The sequence below is a fragment of the Tamandua tetradactyla genome, chromosome Y (genome assembly GCF_023851605.1).
Source record: "Tamandua tetradactyla isolate mTamTet1 chromosome Y, mTamTet1.pri, whole genome shotgun sequence".
Lineage (NCBI taxonomy): Eukaryota > Metazoa > Chordata > Mammalia > Pilosa > Myrmecophagidae > Tamandua > Tamandua tetradactyla.
The window spans coordinates 16,145,907-16,171,319 of record NC_135354.1 but is presented as its reverse complement, the minus strand read 5'-3'; the positions used below and the strand labels follow the sequence as shown (position 1 = coordinate 16,171,319).

At 38.1% G+C, this 25,413-nt stretch overlaps 1 protein-coding gene across 6 annotated transcripts in view; it reads right to left on the bottom strand.

Moving 5' to 3' along the window:
• Window positions 1–25,413, bottom strand: part of LOC143672602 (ubiquitin carboxyl-terminal hydrolase 9X-like) — a 179,838-nt gene that overhangs the window by 125,572 nt on the left and 28,853 nt on the right. The gene's annotated exons all lie outside the window — the stretch shown is intronic.

Sequence of the window (25,413 nt, the reverse complement as noted above, 5' to 3'; positions counted from 1 at the left end):
TTCCATGTAAGGAAGAACCTCAGTTGAAAGTTAGCTGCCTTTCCTCTGAAGAACTATATATTAAATAAATCCACTTTTATTGAAAGCCAATTCATCTCTGGTGTATTCTGGCAGCTAGCAAACTAGAACAAAAGCCAACAGCAGATATACCAAAACCAAGTGGGGTTTATATCAGCAACACAAGGATGGGTCAATACAAGAATATTAATTAATGTAATTAATATTAATGTTAATACACACTAACAAATCAAAACGGAAAAATCACATGATCATCTTGATTGATACTGAAAAAGAATTTGGCAAAATGCAAAATCCTTTACTAGTAAAACCACTTCAAAAGGTAGGAATCAACGGCAACTTCCTCAAATATGATAAAAGACATACATAAAGAACCCAATGACAGCATCATAATCAATGGTACTGAAAGTTCAGAAACGAGACAAGAATTGCCCTCTGTGACTTGTATTTTTCAACACTGCACTACAAGTTCTAGCTAGAGCATTAGGGCTGGAAAAAGAAATACAAGGCATCCAAATTGGAAACGAAGAAGTAAAACTTTCATTATTTGCAAATTACATGATATTATACATGGAAAATTCCAAGAAATCTACAGCAAAGTTGCTTGAGCTAACAAATTCAGCAAGGTGACAGGTTATAAAATTATTGTCCAAAATCTATAAGGTTTCTACAAATAAGCAATGACCTATTTGAGGATTTGATAAAGGAAAAAATTCCATTCAAAATAGCAAGTAAAAGAATCAAGTATCGATCAAGGCTACATTTCCAGAGAAGATGGCGGCTTAGTAAGACGCGCGGATCTTAGTTTCTTCTCCAGGACAGCTACTAGGGGAATAAAAACGATACACAACAGCTCCCAAAGCCACGACAGAGATAAAAAAGACAGCGTACCCCATCCTGGAACGGCTGGCTGGCTGAGAGAACCCGTTCTGGTGAGATCGCCGAGGAGCGCGGGCTTCATCGGGCGGGGCGGCAAGCGGCCGGAGTCACTCCCTTCCCCCTCCCCGGGCCAGCTGGGAGAATTGGACAGGCGGTCCCCTCAAACTGCGGCGGCTGGTGCCCACACCACGTGCGACCCCCCGGACCAACTGAGAGAATTGGAGAACGGTGACGGGGGGGGGGGGCCTTCCAAACCCATGACTTCCCGGGAACGTGCACTCTTCCGGGAGGGCCGCTGTAGCTGGCGCCCTCCCGCCAACCTTGGCGCCCTGGGCGGACTAGGAAATTCAGACGGGCGCTTTCCCGGGCTGCGGCGGCCAGCGACCCTCCCCGCGTTCGGACCCCGGACCGACTGACACTCTTTCAACCCACTTCGGCTAGCGAACCTCCCGGAAGGCGAGAGTTTTCCAAAGTTAAAGGACCCACAGCACCTTTTACTGGTGGGACCCGCAGACAAACGTGTGCCACGAGCACCACCTACTGGGCACGATAAGAAAAACAGAACCCAGAGATTTCACAGAAAAATCTTACACCCTTGTTGGGTCTGACACCCAGGGAAATCTGACTAAATGCCCAGACACCAGCAGCAGAAGATAACTGTCCACGCTCAGAAGCTTGAGAATATGGCCCAGTCAAAGGAACAAACCAATAGTTCAAATGAGATACAAGACCTGAGACAACAAATGCTGAATATATGAACAAAAATGGAAAACGTCTTCAAAAATGAAATCGATAAATTGAGGGAGGACATGAAGAGGACATGCGCTGAACATAAAGAAGAAATAGAAAAACTGAAAAAACAAATCACAGAACTTATGGAAGTGAAGGATAAAGTAGAAAAGATGGAAAAAACAATCGATACCTACAATGATAGATTTAAAGACACAGAAGATAGAATTAGTGATTTGGAGGATGGAACATCTGAATTCCAAAAAGAAACAGAAAATATCGGGAAAAGAATGGAAAAATTTGAACAGGGTATCAGGGAACTCAAGCACAATATGAACCGCACAAATATACGTGCTGTGGGTGTCCCAAAGGAGAAGAGAAGGGAAAAGGAGGAGAAAAACTAATGGAAGAAATTATCACTGAAAATTTCCCAACTCTTAGGAAAGACCTAAAATTATAGATCCAAGAAGTGCAGCACACCACAAAGAGATTAGACCCAAACAGGCGTTCTCCAAGACACTTACTAGTTAGAATGTCAGAGGTCAAAGAGAAAGAGAGGATCTTGAAAGCAGCAAGAGAAAAACAATCCATCACATACAAGGGAAACCCAATAAGACTATGTGTAGATTTCTCAGCAGAAACCATGGAAGCTAGAAGACAGTGGGATGATATATTTAAATTACTAAAAGAGAAAAACTGCCAACCAAGACTCCTATATCCAGCAAAATTATCATTCGAAAATGAGGGAGAAATTAAAACATTCTCAGACAAAAAGTCACTGAGAGAATTTGTGACCAAGAGACCAGCTCTGCAAGAAATACTAAAGGGAGCACTAGAGTCAGATACAAAAAGACAGAAGAGAGAGGTATGGAGAAGAGTGTAGAAAGAAGGAAAATCAGATATGATATATATAATACAAAAGGCAAAATGTTAGAGGAAAATACTATCCAAACAGTAATAACACTAAATGTTAATGGACTGAATTCCCCAATCAAAAGATATAGATTGGCAGAATGGATTAAAAAACAGGATCCTTCTATATGCTGTCTACAGGAAACATATCTTAGACCCAAAGATAAACATAGGTTGAAAGTGAAAGGTTGGGAAAAGATATTTCATGCAAATAACAACCAGAAAAGAGCAGGAGTGGCTACACTAATATCCAACAAATTAGACTTCAAATGTAAAGCAGTTAAAAGAGACAAAGAAGGACACTATATACTAATAAAAGGAACAATTAAACAAGAAGACATAACAATCATAAATATTTACGCACCGAACCAGAATGCCCCAAAATACGTGAGGAATACACTGCAAACACTGAAAAGGGAAATAGACTCATATACCATAATAGCTGGAGACTTCAATTCACCACTCTCATCAATGTACAGAACATCTAGACAGAGGATCAATAAAGAAATAGAGAATCTGAATATTACTATAAAGGAGCTAGACTTAACAGACATTTATAGGACATTAAATCCCACAACAGCAGGATACACCTTTTTCTCAAGTGCTCATGGATCATTCTCAAAGATAGACCATATGCTGGGTCACAAAGCAAGTCTTAACAAATTTAAAAACATTGAAATCATACACAACACTTTCTCAGATCATAAAGGAATGAAGTTGGAAATCAATAATAGGCAAGTGCCAGAAAATTCACAAATACGTGGAGGCTCAACAACACACTCTTAAACAACGAGTGGGTCAAAGAAGAAATTGCTAGAGAAATTAGCAAATACCTCGAGGCGAATGTAAACGAAAACACAACATATCAAAACCTATGGGACGCAGCAAAGGCAGTGCCAAGAGGGAAATTTATTGCCCTAAATGCCTATATCAGAAAAGAAGAAAAGGCAAAAATTCAGGAATTAACTATCCATTTGGAAGAACTGGAGAAAGAACAGCAAACTAATCCCAAAGCAAGCAAAAGGAAAGAAATAACAAAGATTAGAGCACAAATAAATGAAATTGAAAACATGAAAACAATAGAGAAAATCAATAATGCCAGAAGTTGGTTCTATGAGAAAATCAGTAAGATTGTTGGGCCCACAGCAAGATTGACAAAAAGAAGAAGAGAGAGGATACAAATAAATAAGATCAGAAATGGAAGAGGAGACATAACTACCGACCTCACAGAAATAAAGGAGGTAATAACAGGATACTATGAACAACTTTACGCTAATAAATACAACAATTTAGAGGAAATGGACGGGTTCCTGGAAAGACATGAACAACCAACTTTGACTCAAGAAGAAATAGATGACCTCAACAAACCAATCACAAGTAAAGAAATTGAATCAGTCATTCAAAAGCTTCCTAAAAAGAAAAGTCCAGGACCAGATGGCTTCACATGTGAATTCTATCTAACATTCCAGAAAGAATTAGTACCTACTCTCCTCAAACTCTTCAAAAAAACCGAAGCGGAGGGAAAACTACCTAATTCATTCTATGAAGCCAACATCCCCCTCATACCAAAACTAGGCAAAGATATTACAAAAAAAGAAAACTACAGGCCAATCTCTCTAATGAATATAGATGCAAAAATCCTCAATAAAATTCTAGCAAATCGTACCCAACAACACATTAAAAGAATTATACATCATGACCAAGTAGGATTCATCCCAGGTATGCAAGGATGGTTCAACATAAGAAAATCAATTAATATAATACACCATATCAACAAATCAAAGCAGAAAAATCACATGATCATCTCCATTGATGCAGAGAAGGCATTTGACAAGATTCAACATCCTTTCCTGTTGAAAACACTTCAAAGGATAGGAATACAAGGGAACTTTCTTAAAATGATAGAGGGAATATATGAAAAACCCACAGCTAATATCATCCTCAATGGGGAAAAATTGGAAACTTTCCCCCTAAGATCAGGAACAAGACAAGGATGTCCATTATCACCACTATTATTCAACATTGTGTTGGAGGTTCTAGCCAGAGCAATTAGACAAGAAAAAGAAATATAAGGCATCAAAATTGGAAAGGAAGAAGTAAAACTATCACTGTTTGCAGACGATATGATACTATATGTCGAAAACCTGGAAAAATCCACAACAAAACTACTAGAGCTAATAAATGAGTACAGCAAAGTAGCAGGTTACAAGATCAACATTCAAAAATCTGTAGCATTTCTATACACTAGCAATGAACAAGTGGAGGGGGAAATCAAGAAACGAATCCCATTTACAATTGCAACTAAAAGAATAAAATACCTAGGAATAAATTTAACTAAACAGACAAAAAAACCTATATAAAGAAAACTACAAAAAACTGCTAAAAGAAATCACAGAAGACCTAAATAGATGGAAGGGGATACCGTGTTCATGGACTGGAAGACTAAATATAGCTAAGATGTCAATCCTACCTAAATCGATTTACAGATTCAATGCAATACCAATCAAAATCCCAACAACTTATTTTTCAGAAATAGAAAAACCAATAAGCAAATTTATCTGGAAGGGCAGGGTGCCCCGAATTGCTAAAAACATCTTGAGGGAAATAAACGAAGCTGGAGGTTCGCGCTGCCTGACTTTAAGGCATATTATGAAGCCACAGTCTTCAAAACAGCATGGTATTGGCATAAAGATAGATCTATCGACCAATGGAATCGAATAGAGTGCTCAGATATAGACCCTCTCATCTATGGACATTTGATCTTTGATAAGGCAGTCAAGCCAACTCACCTGGGACAGAGCAGTCTCTTCAATAAATGGTGCCTAGAGAACTGGATATCCATATGCAAAAGAATGAAAGAAGACCCATATCTCACACCCTACACAAAAGTTAACTCAAAATGGATCAAAGATCTAAACATTAGGTCTAAGACCATAAAACAGTTAGAGGAAAATGTAGGGAGATCTCTTATGAATCTTACAACTGGAGGCAGTTATATGGGTCTTAAACCTAAAGCAAGAGCACTGAAGAAGGAAATAAATAAATGGGAACTCCTCAAAATTAAACACTTTTGTGCATCAAAGAACTTCATCAAGAAAGTAGAAAGACAGCCTACACAATGGGAGACAATATTTGGAAATGACATATCAGATAAAGGTCTAGTATCCAGAATTTATAAAGAGATTGTCCAACTCAACAACAAAAAGACAGCCAACCCAATTACAAAATGGGAAAAAGACTTCAATAGACACCTACCAGAAGAGGAAATACAAATGGCCAAAAGGCACATGAAGAGATGCTCAATGTCCCTGGCCATTAGAGAAATGCAAATCAAAACCACAATGAGATATCATCTCACACCCACCAGAATGGCCATTATCAACAAAACAGAAAATGACAAGTGCTGGAGAGGATGCGGTGAAAGGGGCACACTTATCCACTGTTGGTGGGAATGTCAAATGGTGCAACCAGTGTGGAAGGCAGTTTAGCGGTTCCTCAAAAAGCTGAATATAGAATTGCCATACGACCCAGCAATACCATTGCTGGGAATCTACTCAAAGGAATTAAGGGCAAAAACTCAAACGGACATTTGCACACCAATGTTTATAGCAGTGTTATTTACAATTGCAAAGAGATGGAAACAGCCAAAATGTCCATCAACAGACGAGTGGCTAAACAAACATCGTAAATATACGATGGAATATTATGCAGCTTTAACGCAGGATAAACTTATGAAGCATGTAATAACATGGATGGACCTAGAGAACACTATGCTGAGTGAGTCTAGCCAAAAACTAAAAGACAAATACTGTATGGTCCCAATGATGTGAATCGACACTCGAGAATAAACTTGGAATATGTCATTGGTAACAGAGTTCAGCAGGAGTTAGAAACAGGGTAAGATAATGGGTAATTGAAGCTGATGGGATACAGACTGTGCAATAGGACTAGATACAAAAACTCAAAAATTGACAGCACAATAATACCTAATTGTAAAGTAATCATGTTAAAACACTGAATGAAGCTGCATCCGAGCTATAGGTTTTTGTTTTGTTTTGTTTTGTTTTGTTTTGTTTTGTTCTTACTATTATTACTTTTATTTTTTTTCTCTATATTAACATTCTGTATGTTTTTCGGTTATATTGCTAGTTCTTCTAAACCGATGCAAATGTACTAAGAAACGATGATCATGCATCTATGTGATGATGTTAAGAATTACTGATTGCATATATAGAATGGTATGATTTCTAAAAAAAAAAAAAAAAAAAAACAAAAAGGACAGCACAATACTACCTAATTATAACATAATTATGCTAAAACACTGAATGAAGCTGCATCTGAGCTATAGTTTTTTTTATATATTTTTGTATTTTTTATTTTTTCTCTATATTATCATTTTATTTCTTTTTCTGTTGTCTTGCTATTTCTTTTTCTAAATCAATGCATATGTACTAAGAAATGATGATCATACATCTATGTGATGATATTAAGAATTACTGATTGCATATGTAGAACGGAATGATTTCTAAATGTTGTTAATTTTTTTTAATTAATAAAAAAAAAAATTCAAAAAAAAAAAAAAAAAAAAGAATCAAGTATCTAAGATTGACCTTAACCAGGGATGTAAAGGATTTGTATCCAGAGAACTATGCAACATTGCTAAAAGAAATCAGATGATCTAAACAGGTGGAAGGACATTCCATGTCCACCGACAGGAAGGTTAAAAGTAATTGAGATGTCAATTCTACCTAAGCTGATGATACACAGATTCAACACAGTACCAATCAAAACTCCAATAACCTATTGTGAAAACTTGGAAAAGATAGCTATCAAATTCATCTGGAAGAGAAAGACAGCCCAAAGAATTAAACATGTCAGGGAAAAGAAGAATGAAGTAAAGGGATAAACACTCTTCGATTTTAAAACTTACTATACAGGCACAATGGTCAAAACCACATGGTACTGGTATGAGGATAGAAGCTGACCCAAGGAATCAAATAGTGCAGAAACAGACAACCTCATCTATGATAAACTGATCTTTGACAAGACTCCCAAATCAAGTGAACAGGGTAAAAGAATATGTGCAATATATGAGCATGGGAAAACTATGATCAATAGCCAGAAGAATGTAAGAAGACCCATACGTTACACCTTATACCAAATTATCTCAAAATGGATCAAACATCTAAATATAAGAAGCAGTACCATGAAGTTCCTAGAAGAAAATGTAGGGAAACATCTTCAACACCTAGGAATAGGAGGTAACTTCCTAAACTTTACACTCTAAGCACAAGCAAAAAAAGTAAAAATAAATAAACGGGAACTCCTGAAAATCAAATGCTTTTGAGCCTCAAAAGACTTTGCCAAAAACATGAAGCGGCAGCCCACTCAATGGGAGAAAATATTTGGAAATCATACTTCGGATAAAGGTCTGATATCCTGTGCACATAAATCACACAGCTGTGTACATAAATCATACAGCTGAACAACTAAAGAACAAACAACCGAATGGAATGATACATTAATGTTTTTGTTTATTTGTTAATTTTTTAATTAATAAAAATTTTAAAAAGAACAAACAACTCAATTATAAAAATGAATTAAAGATATCAACAGACATTTTTCCCAAGAGCAAATACAGATGGCTGTAAAGCACATGAACAGATGCTCATTCTCATTAGCTATAAGAGAAATGTGGATCAAGACTATAATGAGATATCATCTGTGATGCTTTGAAAGGATTTATGCACCCCAGAAGTCATGCCTTAATCCTAATTCAATTTTGTGGATGCAGCCATTTCTTCTAAGCCCTACTCAGCGCTGTATGTTGGAAACTTGATTAGGTTAACTCTACAGAGATGTGACTCACCCAATTGTGGGTATTAACCCTGGAGTAGATGGAGATGTGAATCCATTCATTCCAAGTATATCTTGATTACTTTACTGAAACCCTTTAGAAGAAGAGCATTTTGGAGAAAGCTTGAGAATGGCAAGAGAACCACATAGCCAGAGACCGCTGTAGATGAAGAAGGAAAATGCCCCTGGGGCAGATACATGAAACAAGCAGCCTGAAGGGAAAGCTAGCAGACATCATCATGTTCACATGTGCCTTTGCAGTTGAGAGAGAAATCCTGAATTTATCGGTCATTCTTGAGTGAAGGTAAGCTCTTGTTGGTGCCTTTATTTGGACATATTTATAGTTGCTTTAACTGGAACATTTTCAGGTTCATAAAACTGTAAATTAGCAACTTAATAAATTCCCTCTTTCAAAAGCTGTTCCATTTCTGGCAAATCACATTCTGGCAGCTAGCAAACTAGAATACCACCTCATACCTATAAGAATGGCTGCTATTAAACAAACAGGAAAATAAAAATTTTGGAGAGGATGTGCAGAAATAGGGTCACATAATTTGTTAATGGGAATGTATAATGGTACAGCTCCTATGGTAGATAGTCTGATGGTTCAACTGGAAACTAATTATCGAATTGCTCTATACCCAGCAATACCACTCATAGCCACAAGAGCTGAAAGCAGTGACACAAACAATGCATTACACAACGATGTTCAGAGCAGCCTTATTAGCGACTGCCAACAGATAGAAACAATCCAAGTGCCTATCAACAGGTGAGTGGTTAACAAAATATTGCACATACATATGCTGGGATATTATGCAGCAGTAAGATAAAAATGACATTCTGAAGCACATGATAAGATGGATGAGCCTTGAGGACACAATGCTAAGTGACACAAAAGGCTAGATACTATATGATCTCACTTTTATGACCATGTTAAGGGCAAATCAAAGGCTTATAATACAGAATATAGGGAACTTAGAGATACACAGAAATTTGAGTTGTGTGAACAGTTACTTAATGAGAACTCAATTGTAAGGGAATAGTAAAGTGGTTCACTAGTAATATTACCATATTGAAGGTAGACATGGTTGAAAGATTCATGTGCCCCAATGATTAACACCACAAAAACAAATTCTTGCATGAAGTATTGCCAAGATATGAATACTGTAGAGAGAGTGTATAATTTTTGGCATAGAGGGAAAATGATATTTCATGCAATGGGGTACACTTAAACATCAACAGTACTGCAGCAATACAAAGGGTACATAATGCGGTGAGGGACAAGAGTTAGCAGGAGATTTGGAATTTCTATTCAGTGAAGCTGTGTTTATTGACTATTTTTCTCTCAGAAACAATGGTATTACCTAAAATTAAGAGTGCTGATGGACTTGACTTTTGACATTATACATGTGTCCTAGTAGATGGAGGTGGCTGAAAAATGCACTGTACTTGAAACAGGCTGACAAACAAGTGGGGTATACATATGATCAAACACTGGGATGCTGTTCTGGTTTGCTAGCTGCTGGAATGCAACACACCAGAGACGGATTGGCTTTTAATAAAAGGGGATTTATTTTGTTGGTTCTTCAGAGGAAAGGCAGCTAACTTTCCACTGAGGCTCTTTTCTTACGTGGAAGGCACAGGATGTTCTCTGCTGGTCTTCTCTCCAGGCCCCTGGGTTCCAACAACTTTCCCCGGGGTGACTTCTCCAAAGGCCTGGGCTGAGCTGCAAGTGCTGAGATGAGGAATGCTGAGCTGCTAGACTGCTACATTGCGTTCTCTCATTTAAGCACAAGCCAATTAAGTTAAACGTCACTCACTGCAGCAGACACACCTCCTAGTCAACTGCAGATATAATTAGCAACAGATGAGATTCACCTACCATTGGCTCATGTCCACAGCAACAGAACTAGGTGCTTTCACCTGGCCAAGTTGACAACTGAATCTAACTACCACAGATGCTACAAAAAGTAACAAGGTTGTAATGCATGCAAGGATGTGAATCTGTGGGGTATCTGGTGAGGGAAAATAAGCCACACAAAAAAGCAAATACTGTGTAATTTCATTTGGAAAGCAATTACCAGAAAACTCATACCTAGATTGTAAGCTCTATTAGTAGCCGAAATGTGGAGGGGAAAACCTTTCAAGAACATCAATTAGCTTCATCCCCCTATCCCATATTATCAACAGACCCTTTCAACATGAAAAAGTCATAATGGGCATAGCTCAAATACCCCTAAAGCATAGGAGAAAGATCAAAGATGATGTTGAGGTTATACAGAAAAGGTAAAGTTTAACAAATAAGTATGAGTGCGGAATCATCATATTGATATTTCTTTTAGTTTTCAGTACCTCAGAGCAGCTAAAAGTAAAAACCTAAAATTGCAGAGCTATAACCCACACTAAAGTCTGAAACCTGTTCTACAACTAATTGTTGTGCTGTGGTTTGAAATTTACTGTTTTTGTATACATGTTAATTTTCACACACAAAAAATAAAATATCAGTTGTGAAAAAAATAAAACATACAAATAACCTGCACTGACTCCAGAAGATCTCAAGCTGATCAAAGAGAATGAACCAGTCATCAAAAATCTCCCAACAGAGGACTTCTGGGAAGATGATGGCAGAACAGGATAGCCGAATTGACTCCTGGTCCAAGGAACAGCTAGGGTGGTTACAGGAAAACAACCAGGACAGCAATTTCACAGTGTAAACAACCTGGAGGGTCCTCTACAGCACATAGGGAGGGTCTTCTACAACTTCTACATAGGGAGGCCCTGGTTGAAAAGCTGAGGGATTGAGATGAAGAGAACCAATAACCATCCATCTGGTGCAAGAAGCCTAATGCACTGATTTTCAAATAGAGACACAGAGCCCTAAGGGGTGCGCAGAAAGTGACAAAGGACTAGGAAGTAACCCAAGCCTCACCCACCACCAGCCCACACGGTCAATCAACTATCCCACTTTTCAAGATCTGCACACATACACACTACAGGATCCATGCCCCAGATCTACGTACGCACACCATCATATCCTGCATGCCCCAGCACTCAAAGCATCCAGCCCCTAGACTCCTGCAGCCTGGTGCCCACACCCTGTGCATGCACACACGCACTCCTGCCCCAAACTGCCTATCCTGAGCATGCGCACACCCTTATTCCACCCCTGGCACTAGTGTCCACCCCCACACTCCCTGCTACTGTTCACATGCATATTCATGCCACACAGGACCCATTCTGTGCACAACAACAGTGCTGCCCCACACAGGGGAACCTGCATACCTCTGTGCCAAGGCCCCGCCCACCCCATGGCACAAGCATACACACCTGGTCCAACATGTACTCTAAAACCCACTGCTGCACAGGTATGCATCCATATCTAGAACCCTTAGACACCCTCCACCTGCAAAAACACACACCCATGCACCCCTCCCTGCACTACAATCTCTGTGCCCCGAACCCACATCCTGATACCCATTACCCCTGCGATCCATCCTACAACTTGCCCACACACAAGTCTTTGTGCACCTGCAGTGTCCCCTATCTGTCTCCCACCATACCCTGCCTGTGTCTTCCATGACTCACCCTGTTCCGGCAGTCCACAACCTGTTTTAGCTGCACCTCAGTGTGACCGCCCCTGCAGTGCCCTCCCATAACCCCATACCTGCATCCCATACCTTTGGGCACAAGCACAGCACCCCTGACATGCAACCCATCACTGAATTGTTGTGCCCTCCCCACCATGCCACATCCTAACCCACACCCATTTACAATTACAAAGCATTAGACTGCTGAAAAAAATCAACTTCCAAAGTAACCCTATCCAGACATTTATATGCCTTGAAGACAAAAGAAGATCATTAAGCACATGGAGATGCAGACAGATATAACCCAGCCTAAAGACCAAATTAAAACACTGGAGGAAGCACAGACTTCACTAATCAAAGATATTTATATAAATCTATTACATAAAATTAATGGAACAGCTAATGACATAAAGGAGATCAAGAAGACATCAGAGGACTTCTGGTGCCACCAGGTAGGTGTCTGGGTTGGGACTACAAGGGTTTGTTCTCAGCACGGTGGGCACAAGAGGCTGTCTTGGTTGCAGTAGGGAGGGGTGGCCAAGAATGACACCCACCCCTGCATCTTGGAAGGAACTGACAATAGGCTCAGCTAAGGCCTCAGCAGCCCCTACTGCCACCTCTCCCTGCAAGGAGCCATGGCCACAGCAGCGCTGATGAGCCCAGGAGAGGTTCTGGTGACCTTTCAGAATGTGGCTGTAATCTTCACCAAGGAATGGGGACAGTTAGACCTGGCTCAGAGGACCATGTACCAGGAGGTGAAGCTTGAGACTGCAAGCTTCCAGCTTCACTGGGGAAATCTGTTTCCAAACCAGACCTGATCCATCCACTGGAGCACTGCCAGAAACTATGGATGGTGAATCTCTTGTAATACACCTATCTGGGTAGGTCCAGGTGACAGAGAAAAATATCAGACCAGAGAACCAACTGCTTCTCAGTTAGTGTTGTCAAAGGAAGCCTTGTTTCACAGAAGCCTAACTCAGGAATCTTCAAGGGACTCCAGGCTAGGTCAGAAAGAGCTTTTGGAAATTCAGAAAAGGCACTTTTAAGTAAGAGAGACTCCCACAAGGAAATGAAAATGAACCATGATGATAACGATTTGGGAAGAGATGATATTCTGCACTCAAGAGTATTACAGAAGCAAATCCCTCCAGGAGATATTCTACACAACTGTGACTCTTATGGACCAGGTAAAGACTCCATGATCAATGAAAGGAAAACCCCTATGAATGCAAGGAATGCAGGAAAGAGGTTTTCACAGGAAGTGGAACCTTGTCTGACATTAGTGGATTCATATAACAATGAAGCCATACAAATGCAATCAGTGGGGAAAGATCATTAGCCAAAATCCAACAACTCATTCAGCACTATGTTATTCATACTCGAAAGAAGCTATACAAGTGCACTGAGTATGGGAAGACCTTCGAACACAGGTCATACCTCATGCAGCACCTTCCAATTCAAACTGATGAGAAGCCGTATGAGAGCAATGAATGCAAAATGGCCTTCACCCATCCCTCTACTCTTATTCAGCATAACAGAACCCACAGTGAAGAAAAACCCTCTGAATGCAAAGAATGTGAGGAAGTCTTTAGCAATAGGGAAACCTAATTCAGTACTACATTATTCACACTGGAGAAAAGCATTATGATTGCAGTGAGTGTGGGAAGGCTTTCATGCAGCTCAGAACTCATGCAGCACCAGCATATTCACATTGGAGAGAAGCCCTATGAATGTATTCAGTGTGAGATGGCACTGATAAGAGTGCAAACCTCATTCAACACTGTCATTCATACTGGAGAGATACCTGATAAGCGCAGAATATGGGAAGATACAGGTCACACCTCATAGCACATGTCACACCTGAGAAAACCCGTTTGTGCAGTAATGTGGCAAAGTCGTCCTCTGCCATCCTGCTTTTGTCTTTCATGACAGGATTCACACTGATGCCAACATTTTTGAGTGCTGATGTGGGAAAGCTTTTATCATGGCTCTTTCTTGACTAACTATGTGAGAAGTCACACTGCAGAGAAGCCCGATGAGGGCAGTGACTTTGAATCTTGAGCCTCGGCTCACACCTCAAGGATTTATAACAGATTTATACTGGAAAGAAATGTGTTGATGTCCCTTAACAGTGGGTCGATTTCCATCAACATTGGTGAACTCACATTGAGAACATTTCTGAATAAAATTTTAAGGACAGTCTACAGCTAGATGAAAATTATTATTTGCCATCTGAGTATTCGTGTCATTGCTATAAGAAAGCCTTCTGTGATAGATCATGACTTGTATTCTAAAGAATCATATTAGAACCTGACCCCCCTTGGGCTTCACTCCACCTGTAAGAAAGCATCCAGAGAGATACTCCCTGGTTATTACGAAGCATAAACACCTCCAGCCACTAATATAATATCTCCTTCGTTTATTCTGGAAAGTCAACATAGGAGTTTTTTTTGAGAGAGAGGAGGTGATGGTATAGAAAAAAAAATTAAAAGCAATGCACTCATGAAAGGGTCTCAGTACCTTTCTTTGACTTTTATATACATATATTCACTACTAACATGTCTGTGGGGAGATATTTACTAAAAAACATTATGCTTTCTTTTTTTCAAACATCTCTGGCCATAAGGAGCATAATTCTTTATGAGAAATGTGAAGGTTTGACTCATGAAATGTTTGAACCCATAAGAAAGCAGAATACTGAAAAATGTCAGTGTATGACACTTATCTCCTATTTTAACCATATTTGACTGTGCCAATGAAGACTGTGTAAGCCTTAGTTTTTATTAAAAACAAACCACACAAACACAAAAACGGTACCAGATGTGCATGTCCTAGTATGCTAGCTGCTGAAACACAATATACTAGAAATGGAAGAGCTTTTAAAAAGGGAAATTTTATAAATTGCAAGTTAACAGTTTTTAGGCCACGGAAATGTCTCAATTAAAGCAAATCTATAGAAATGCCCAATCTAAGGCATCGAAGGAAAGATATCTTGACTCAAGAAGGTTGATAGAAGTTCAGGGTTTCTCTCTCAAGTGGAAACGTTATGTGGTGAACACAGGGTTTTTCTCTTGGCTGGAAGGGGACATGGTGAACATGGCATCATCTGCTACCTTCCTCTCCAGCTCCTCGGAGGTGTGTTCCTTCTTCAACTCCAAAAGTCACTGGCTGGTATCTCTGCTTCATGGTTTTGTGGCATTCTGCTCTATCAAAATCCCACGGCTTTCTCTCTTGTCATTCTCTAGCTTTTTCCAAAGTGATTTCTCTCTTACAGGATTCCAGTAAAACCAATCAAGACCCACCTGGAATTAGTGGAGACACATCTCCACCTAATCAGGTTTAATACCCACACTGACTGGGTAACATCTCCAGGAAGGTAAGCTAATTAAAGTTTACAACATACAGTACTGAATAGGGATTAGAAGAAACAGTAACCTTTATAAAATGGAATTAGGGTTAAAACATGATTTCTCTAGGATACATAAATCATTTCAAACCAGAACAGAGCATAAAAAAGGAATGCGAAAGAATAAATAGAAAAATAGCAGATATCACAGAAATTAAAGGTGCTGCAGACCGAATAAAAAATATACTAAAGACACAAAACAGCAGATTTGAAGAGGCAGAAAAAAGAATGAGCAAACTAGAGGACAGGACAATTGATTTTGAACACACAAAAGAGCAAATGGCAAAAAAAGACGGAAAAATTTGAACTGGACCTCAGGAAAATGACGGACAAAAGGAAGCACACAAACGTAAGAATCATCAGTGTCCCCAAAGGAGAAAAGAAGAGTAAAAGGTTAGGAAGATTAGATGAGGACACACAGGGAAACAATTTCCCAATCCTTATAAATGATATAAATATTCATATCCAAGAAGCCAAATGATTTGCAAATAAGCCTACCCCAAGACACATACTAATCACTCTGTCAAATGCTGAATATAAGCAGAAAATTCTGAAAGCTTCAAGAGAAAAGCAATCTACTACATATAAGGGTAATGAGTTCTGACTACTCAAAAGGCACTATGGAGGCGAGAAGGCAGTGGTATGATCTTAAAAGTGAAAGACTTCGAGAATTTTGTATCCAGGCAAACTGTCCCCTCACAAGTGAGAGAGAGATGAAAATTTTCACAAAGGTTGAGAGAATTTAAAACAATAGACCAGTCCTATAAGAACTATTAAAGAGAATTCTGTTGACTGAAAAAAAACAAAGACAGGAGAAGGACATCTGGAGGAGGGCACAGAATAATGGGTACCAGAAAGGATAACTAACAGATAAAGAGACAGAGGGAAAATAATATATAGATCTGACAAATAAAATCCAAAAGATCAGATGGTGGATTCAAGAAATGCCTTTACAAAAATAACTCCATATGTCAATGGACTAAATTTACCAATTAAAAGATATATTAGGAGAATGGATTAAGAAACGTGATGCAGCTATATACTGCTTACAAGATAGTCATCTTAGACCCAAGATACAAAAGGACTGAAAAAAGACGTTCCAAGCAAGGTGAAACCAAAGGAAAGCAGGAGTAGCTACAATAACAGCAGATAAAATAGACTTTAAATATACAAAGCATCGTAGGAGACAAAGAAGGACACTAAATATTAATAAGAGGGACAATTCATCAAGAAGAAACAATAATCATAAATGCTTATGCTCCTAATTAAGCACCAACGTACATGAGGCAAACATAGGTAAAACTGAAGGGGCAACAGACGTTTCAACCATAACAGTAGGAGAGATTTCAAAACACTTTCACAAATACATAGAGATTAAACAATTCACTCTTAAACCAGTGGGTCAACGAAAAAACTGCTAGAGAAATCGGTAACAATCTGGAGATGAATGAAAATGAGAATAGGGTATATCAGAACTAATAGGATGTGGCAAAGGCAGTGCTGAGAGGGAAATTTCTTGCTCTATATCCTATTATTACAAAAGAAAAAAGTACTAAAATCAAGAACTTAACTGCTCCCCTGGATAAACTAGAGAAAGAATAGCAAACTAACACCAAAGCAAACAGAGTAAGAGAAGTAACAAAGATTAAAGCAGAATTAAATTAGCAGGAGAACAAAAGAACAATAGAAAGAATCAATAGAACTAAAACTTGACTCTGAGAAAATCAATAAAAATCGATTGGACACTAGTAAGTCTGAAACAGAAAAATGAGAGAGGCTCAGAAAATCAGAAATGAGAAGGGGAGTCACTATCACAGACAATGAAGAAATAATAAAAAAAAAATCATGATATTATAAACAACTAAACACCAACAAACTAGACAACTTAGATGAAATCGACAACCTCCTAAAAACACATGAACAAGCTATACTGACTGGAGAAGAAATAGAAGACCTCAGTCAGTCATCAAAATTTCTCTACAAAGAAAAGCACAGGGCCAGATGGCTTCACAGGGGAATTTGATCAAACAGTCCAAAAGGAACTAATTTAGCTCAAACTTTTTAAAAAAACTAAGGAAAAAGCAAATACCTAATTCAGTTTAGAAAGCTACTATCACTCCAATACCAAAGTTAGGTAAAGATGGTATCAGAAAGGAATACTACAGGCCATCTCCCCAATGAACACAGAAGCAAAAATTCCCAATAAAATTGTAGCAAACGGAATTCAACAACACATTAAAAGAATTACATACCATGACAAAGCATGGCCTATACAGGAATGCATGGGTGGTTCAACATAAGAAAATCAATTAATATAATACAGTACATTAAATCAAAAGGGAAAAATCACATGATCATCTTGATTGATGCTAAAAAAACATTCAACAAAATTCAACAATCTTTTCTGATAAAAATGCTTCAAACGGTAGGAATCAAAGGGAACTTCCTAACATGCCAAAGGACATATAAGAAAAAACTACAGTCAGTATGATACTGAGAGCCTGAACACTTTCCCTCTGACAAGGATGCCTGCCCTCTGTCATCTCTATTACTCAACTTTGTACTTAGAAGTTCTAGCAAGGGCATTCAAGCTGGAAAAATAAATAAAAGGGTCCAAATTGGAAATAAAGAAGCAAAACTTTCATTATTTGTAGATGACATAATACTCTAACTTGGAAAATCCCAAGAAATCTCCCACAAAGTTACTTGAGCTAATAAACAAATTCATCAAGGTATTGGGATATAAATTAACGTGCAAAAATCCATAATATCTCTATATACAAGTAATGACGTAACTGAAGAGTCAGTTAAGGAAAAAAATCCATTCAAAATAGCAACAAAAAGAATCAAATATCTAGGAACGAAAATCAGAAATGTAAAGGACCTAAGTAAACAACATAACCTTGCTAAAAGATATCAAAGATAATCTAAATAAGTGGAAAGACATTTCCTGCTCACATAGGAACGTTAAATGTAGTTAAGATGTCAATTTTACCCAAATTGATCTACAGATTCAATCTACAGATTCCAATATCCTACTCTGAAGACTTGAAAAAGCTAGTCATCAAATTCATTTGGAAGGGAAAGAGACCTTGAATAGCTAAAAATATTCTAAAGAAGAACACAGTGGGAGGATTAACACTTCATTTTAAAACTTATTATAAAGGTACAGTGGTCAAAACTCCATAGTATTGGCATAAAGACAGAAGTACTGACCAATGGAATCAAATCAAGACTGCAGAAACAGACCATCAAATTTATAGTCAAATGATCTTTGACAGGGCTGCCAAATCCACTGAACTGGGACAAAACAGTTTTTGAATAAATTAGCATGGGAGAACTACGTATCAAAAATCAGAAGAATGTAAGGGGACCCACACCTTACATGCTATACAAAAATTAATTCAAAGTAGAGCAAACACCTAAATATAAGAAGCAGTACCATAAAACTCACAGAAGACAATGTAGAGAAACATCTTCAAGACCTAGTAATAAGAGTAGCTTCCTAAGCTTTACATCCAAAGCACAAGCTAAGAAAGAAAAAATAGATAAAAGGGAACTCATCAAAATCAAATGGTTTTATTCTTCAAAAGATTGAAAAAAGGTGAACAGGCAGCCAACTTACTGAGAGAAAATACTTGGAAATCAGGCATCAGATGAAAATTTGATATCCTGTACACAAAGAAATTATACAACTCAATAACAAAAGAACAAATAATCCAATTATAAAATGGGCTAAGGATATGAATAAGCACTTTTTCAACAAACAAATACAGATGGCTAAAAGGCAATGAAGAGATGCTCCTTAAATTCCTGATATTCTCGCAAGCAGTAGGAACAACAATTCAATAGGCAGAGCCTTCAATCTCGGGGTTTATTCATATGAAAGTTATCCCCACAAAGGATAAGCTAAACCCACTTAAAATTAGGCTTCAGAGTCACCCTGAGAGAACTTATTTTGTTGCTCAGATGTGGTCTATCTCTCTCTCAGCCAACAAGGCAAGCAAATTCACTGCCCTCCCCCTCGCTACATGGGACATGACTCCTAGGGATATAAACGTCCCTGGCAACATGGGACAGAAATCCTAGAATGAGCAGGGATTCAGCATCAAGGAATTGAGACACGCTTCTTAACTCAAAGAGGGAAGAGAGAAATAGACAAATTAAATGTCAATAGCTGAGAGATTTCAAAAAGAGCAGAGAGGTTATCCTGGAGGTTATTCTTAAGCATTTATACAGATATTCTCTTTTCAGTTTCAGATGCATTAGAGAGGCTACAGAGAAGTGCCTGAAAGTATAGAGCTGTGTTCCAGTAGTCATGTTTCTTAAAGACTGTATAATGATATAGCCTTCACAATGTGACTGTGAAAGCCTTGTATCTGATGTTCTTTTTATCTACAGTAGGGACAGATGAGTAAAAATATGGATTAAAAATAAATAATAAGGGCGGGCCGCGGTGGCTCAGCGGGCAAGAGTGCTTGCCTGCCGTGCCGGAGGACCCCGGTTCGATTCCCGGCCCCAGCCCATGTAAAAAACAAACAAACAAACAAAATATAATAAAACAAGAAAATGTTTAAAAATGTTTCCCTTTCTTCCTCCCTTCCTTCCTTCCATCCTTCCTTCCTTCTCTGTCTTTCCTTCCTTTCCTCCCTCTCTCTTTAAAAAAAAAATAAATAAATAAATAATAAGAGGAACAAATGTTAACATAAATTGAACAGACTGAAATACTAGTGATCAATGAAAGGGAGTGATAAGGGGTATAGGAAAAAACAGGGAGAACAAAGATTAAAATATATTGGGTAGATGGAAATACTAGTGGTCAATGGGAGGAAGGAGTATGGCATGCATGAGTTTTTTATTTCTTTTTCTGGAGTGATGCAAATGTTCTAAAAAATGGTAACAGTGATAAATATACAACTATGTGATGATATTGCGCACCACTGATCACACACCAAGTATGGAATGTTCATATGTTAAGAATTCATGTCTGTATGTTGTTTTGTTCTGTCAATAAAGTAAAATATAAAATCAGGGTGCAAAGGTAGTTAAGTGGTAGAAATCTCGCCTGCCATGACCTGGGTTCGATTTCTGGTCCATGCACTTTCCAAAAACCAAACAAATAAGCAAAACAAACAAACATTCAACAAATGGTGCTGCAATAATGGGATACTCACAACGAAAAATAATGCAATGTGACTGTGCCATACAATATACAGAAAATAAATAAATATAAATAAAGAGACGCTCCTTTTCATTAGCTAAGAGGGAAATGCAGATCAAGAGTAAAACCAGAAACCATTTCAAACTATAAGAATGGCTGTTATTGCCCTACATAAACACTAATCTAATCTACTAGATATGATACTCAGAAGTGAAAGTAGGGATGCAAAGAGACAGATGATTGCCATGACCCCTGTACAGGGATGGCATTAGACTCATGAGGAACAGGCAGGGGATCTGAGTGGACATGAAGTAGTGTGGTGACTGATGAGTGCATGGGGGAATGCTCAATTTCATCAGTCACTATCTTGTCAAAAGATAGAACCAACCCAAATATCCATCAAGCATTGAATGGCTAAATGAAATGTGGTATATACATGCAATGGAATATACTATTCAGCTATAAGAAGGAACGAAGTTTTGATGCATGCAACAACACGCATGAACCTTTAGGACAATGTGTTGAGGAAAACAGCCAGACACAAAAGGACAAATATTTTATAGTCTCAGTAATATGAGCTAAGTATAATGAGCAAACTCATGTAGTTAAAATCTAAAATACAGGTTACCAGGAGACAGAATGAGGGTAGAGAATGAGGAGCTGATATCTAATTTGTGTAGAGTTTTTAATAAGATTGATTTTAAATGTTTGAAACAGACTGAGGTAATAATAGCATATTATTATGAATAAAATTAACAGTGCTGAATTATGGGTGTGACTGTGTTTGAAAGGGAAATTTAGGGTCATGTAAGTCATTAGCAGGAAAGTTAGAGGATAGCAGACAGGACTGCACAATGTAATGAACCCTGATGTGGATGATGACTACGGTTAACAGTCACAAACTATGGACTATAGTTAACAGTAACAGTATAATATTTTTTTGTCAACTGTAACACAGGTACCACACCAATGCTAAGTGTCAATAATAGATACTGGATTTTTCTTTCTGCAGAAATGAAAATGTTCTCAAATTGTCTGTGGAGATGAATGCCAACTCTCTGAGTAAACAGAGAAATATAGACTGCATATTTTGGATAGATTTTATGATATATGAATAAAACTAAAAAAAAGCATAGCTGCTATTAAACAAACAGAAAGCTACAAATCTTTGGAAAGGATGTGGAGAAATCAGCAAACTTATGTCTGGCTTGTGGGAATGCATAATAATGGTGTAGCTACTATGGAAGAAACTTTGGCAGTTACTTAAAAAATTATCAAGCTGCCCTATGACTTGAAAGTATCACTACTTGGTATTTACCCAGAGGAGTTGAAAGCTGCGAAATAAACTGACATTTGTACACTAATCTTCATAGCTGCATTATTCACAACTGCCAAAAGATGGAAACAAGCCAAGTGCCTACCATCTGACAAGCATATAAACAAAATGTGGAATATTATGTAGCAGTAAGATAAAATGATGTCCTAAAGCAAATGACTCCATGTATGAACCTTGAGGACAAAACGGTGAGTGAAATAACCTACACATAAAAAGATGTATACTGTATCATTTCGTTTGTATGACTATGGTAAAGGTAAACTCAGAACCTTATAACACAAAATATAGGAAACCTAGAGATACACAGAAGCTAGAGATGGGTGAACAATTAGCTACTGAAGCTGAACTTAAATGTAAGGAATGGGCAGAAATGAAGGCAGTTCATTAGTGGATATGTAAGTAATAATGCCATACTGAAATGAACAAGATTGAAAGGGCTTATTAGAGCCATGTATCCCATCAATTAACGCTACAAACAAGTTCTGTATTAACTACCATTGCATGCTATGGGCTTTCTTTAACAGAAGACATCAAGAGTAAAACAATACCCGGGGTAAATAATGAGGGTGGGGTGGGAGGAACAAGGAGGGTACAGACTTAAAAGGTGATTTGGATTTTCTGTTTTGGGTGGGTGTGTTTATCATTTATTTTTCTCATGGGAGTAGTGAAAATTGTCTAAAATTGAGTGCAAATGATTATAGCACTAAGTGATAATGTGAAACATGGATTGTTGACTTTGGACATTATACATGATACCCAATGGACAGAGGTGATTGAAGAATACACTGAATTTTTATATTTAGTCCACGTGATTGAGGCATAATAATACTTCAGACCCCTATATTTTAATTTACCTTAGTTCTGACCTGATTGGTTTCATTCTTCTCTCTTAATGGAAGCTTAATTTCTTTTTCGGTTTCTTTAGCTGTTGTACAAGGCCAACTGTGGTGTATATACATGACTGAATACAGAGCTTCTACAGAAAAGAAAGAAGTCGCATGGGATACAACTTTGTGAATGAACCTCTGGGACATTATGTGATGCAAAATAAGCCAGAAACAAAACGGCAAATATTATATGGTCTCCTTGAGGAAATACGTATAAAAAAATTGTGGCCTAGATTTCAAGCACTTACAGCAGATACATTCAGTCCAGACTATAATTGCTGTATTTCTGGATTTTGAAAGGCTGTGCTGTATATGTATAGCCTGGTATTTCCCAGGAACTTTGTATCTATGTGACACCTAAGACTCAGAGTGAGTGTTCTGCAGAACTAGGTAGCACTGCCATAAACAACAGCTAAAGAAACCGAAAAAGAAATTAAGCTTCCATTAAGAGAGAAGAATGAAACCAATCAGGTCAGAACTAAGGTAAATTAAAATATAGGGGTCTGAAGTATTATTATGCCTCAATCACGTGGACTAAATATAAAAATTCAGTGAATTGAAGTTGAGAGCATGGGTTATCAAGTTGGTGTTTATTGTAAAGGGTCCTAGACTTTAGCTCTTCAAGCAGTCAAATGTATTCATAAGTTTTAACTATTGATTCTAAATTCTAAGATACTGAGCTGTTTGTATATAACATGGTCTTAATCCCAGAAGCTCGGGTACCTATGTGACACCTGAGACTCAGACTAAGAGCCCTGAATCTATAAAAATGAGCACTGCCATTCATTTTTGGTGGGAATGTCAAATGGTTCAACCACTGTGAAATGCAGCTTGGCAGTTCCTCAGGAAGCTAAATATAGAATTGCCATATGACCCAGCAATACCATTATTAGGTATCATCTTGGAGGACATGAGGGCAAGGACATAAGCAGACATTTGCACACAAATGTTTATAGCAGCATTATTTACAATTGCAAAGAGATGGAAAACAGCCAAAATGTGCATCAACAGACGAGTTACCACATTTTACCACAGTCTGGCTAAACAAACCGTGGCATGTACATATGACAGAATATTATGCAGCTGTGAGACAGAATAAAGTTATGAAGAATTTAATAACATGGACTTCAAGGACATTATGCTGAGTGAGATTAGCCAAAAACAAAAGGACAAATACTGTATGGGCTCACTGATAAGTACTGACATTAGTGAATAAAATTGTAATATTTCATTGGTAACAGAGACCATCAGGAGATAGAAACAGGGTAAGATATTGGGTAACTGGAGCTGAAGGGATACAGATTGTGCAACAGGACTGAATGTAAAAACTCAGAAATAGCACAATAGTACCTAACTGTAATACAATTACGTTAAAACACTGAATGAAGCTGAATGTGGGAATGATAGAGGGAGGAGGGCTGGAGGCACAAGTGAAATCAGAAAGAAAGATAGATGATAAAGACTGAGATGGTATAATCTAGGAATACCTACAGTGCATAATGATAGTGGCTAAATGCACAAATTTAAAAATTGTTTTTGCATGAGGAAGACCATAGGAATGTCATTACTGCTGGGTGCTGAAAACTGATAGTAATTAATGTTTTAAACTTTTAACTTACGTGTAAGATTAAAGCACAAAAATGTTTATTTGGTACAAAATAAACACTTTCTAATATAACTTATGTAGACAGATTAAGTGAACACCATAAGAACATGAACCTTGAGTAGGACATGAGATTTTGTTGGTTTGTCCAGAGTGATGCCCAGTAAATACCAGAGTGATCTGAAAAGTGAATAAAAAAGTATTTGCACAGTCTCCTTTGGAGAATGGTGAGAAAAGGGGAAAATTCAACTTCTTCAAGTTGAATTCTTGATATTCTCACAAACAGTGCAGACAACCAAAGCTATAGGTTGAGCTCTCAGTCTTGGGGATTGATCAAATGAAACTTAACCCTACAAAGGATAGGTCAAGGCTACTTAAAAGTAGGCCTAAGAGTCATCCCCAAGAGAACCTCTTTTGTTGCTCATATGTGGCCTCTCTCTCCAGCCAACACAACAAGCAAACTCACTGCCCTCCCCCATCTACGTGGGACATGACTTCCAGAGGTGTGGACCTTCCTGGCAACGTGGGACCGAAATCCTAGAATGAGCTGAGACTCAGCATTAAGGGATTGAGAAAACCCCTAGAATGAACTGAGACTCAGCATCAAGGGATTGAGAAAACCTTCTCGAGGAAAGGGGGAAGAGTGAAATGAGACAAAATAAAGTGTCAATGGCTGAGAGATTCCAAACAGAGAGGAGAGGTTATCCTGGAGGTTTATTCTTACACATTAAATAGATTATCACCTTGTTAGGCAAGATACAATGGAGAGGGGGGAAAGAACTGCCTGAAAATGTAGAGCTGTGTCCCAGTAGCCATGTTTCTTGAAGATGATTGCATAATGATATAGCTTTCACAACGTGACTGTGATTGTGAAAATCTTGTGCCTGATGCTCCTTTATATACCTTATGAACAGATGAGTAAAACATATGGAATAAAAACAAATAATAGGGGGAACAAATGTTAAGATAAACTTAGATTGAAATGCTAGTGATCAATGACGGGGGGGGTAAGGGGTATGGTATGTATGAATTTTTTTTC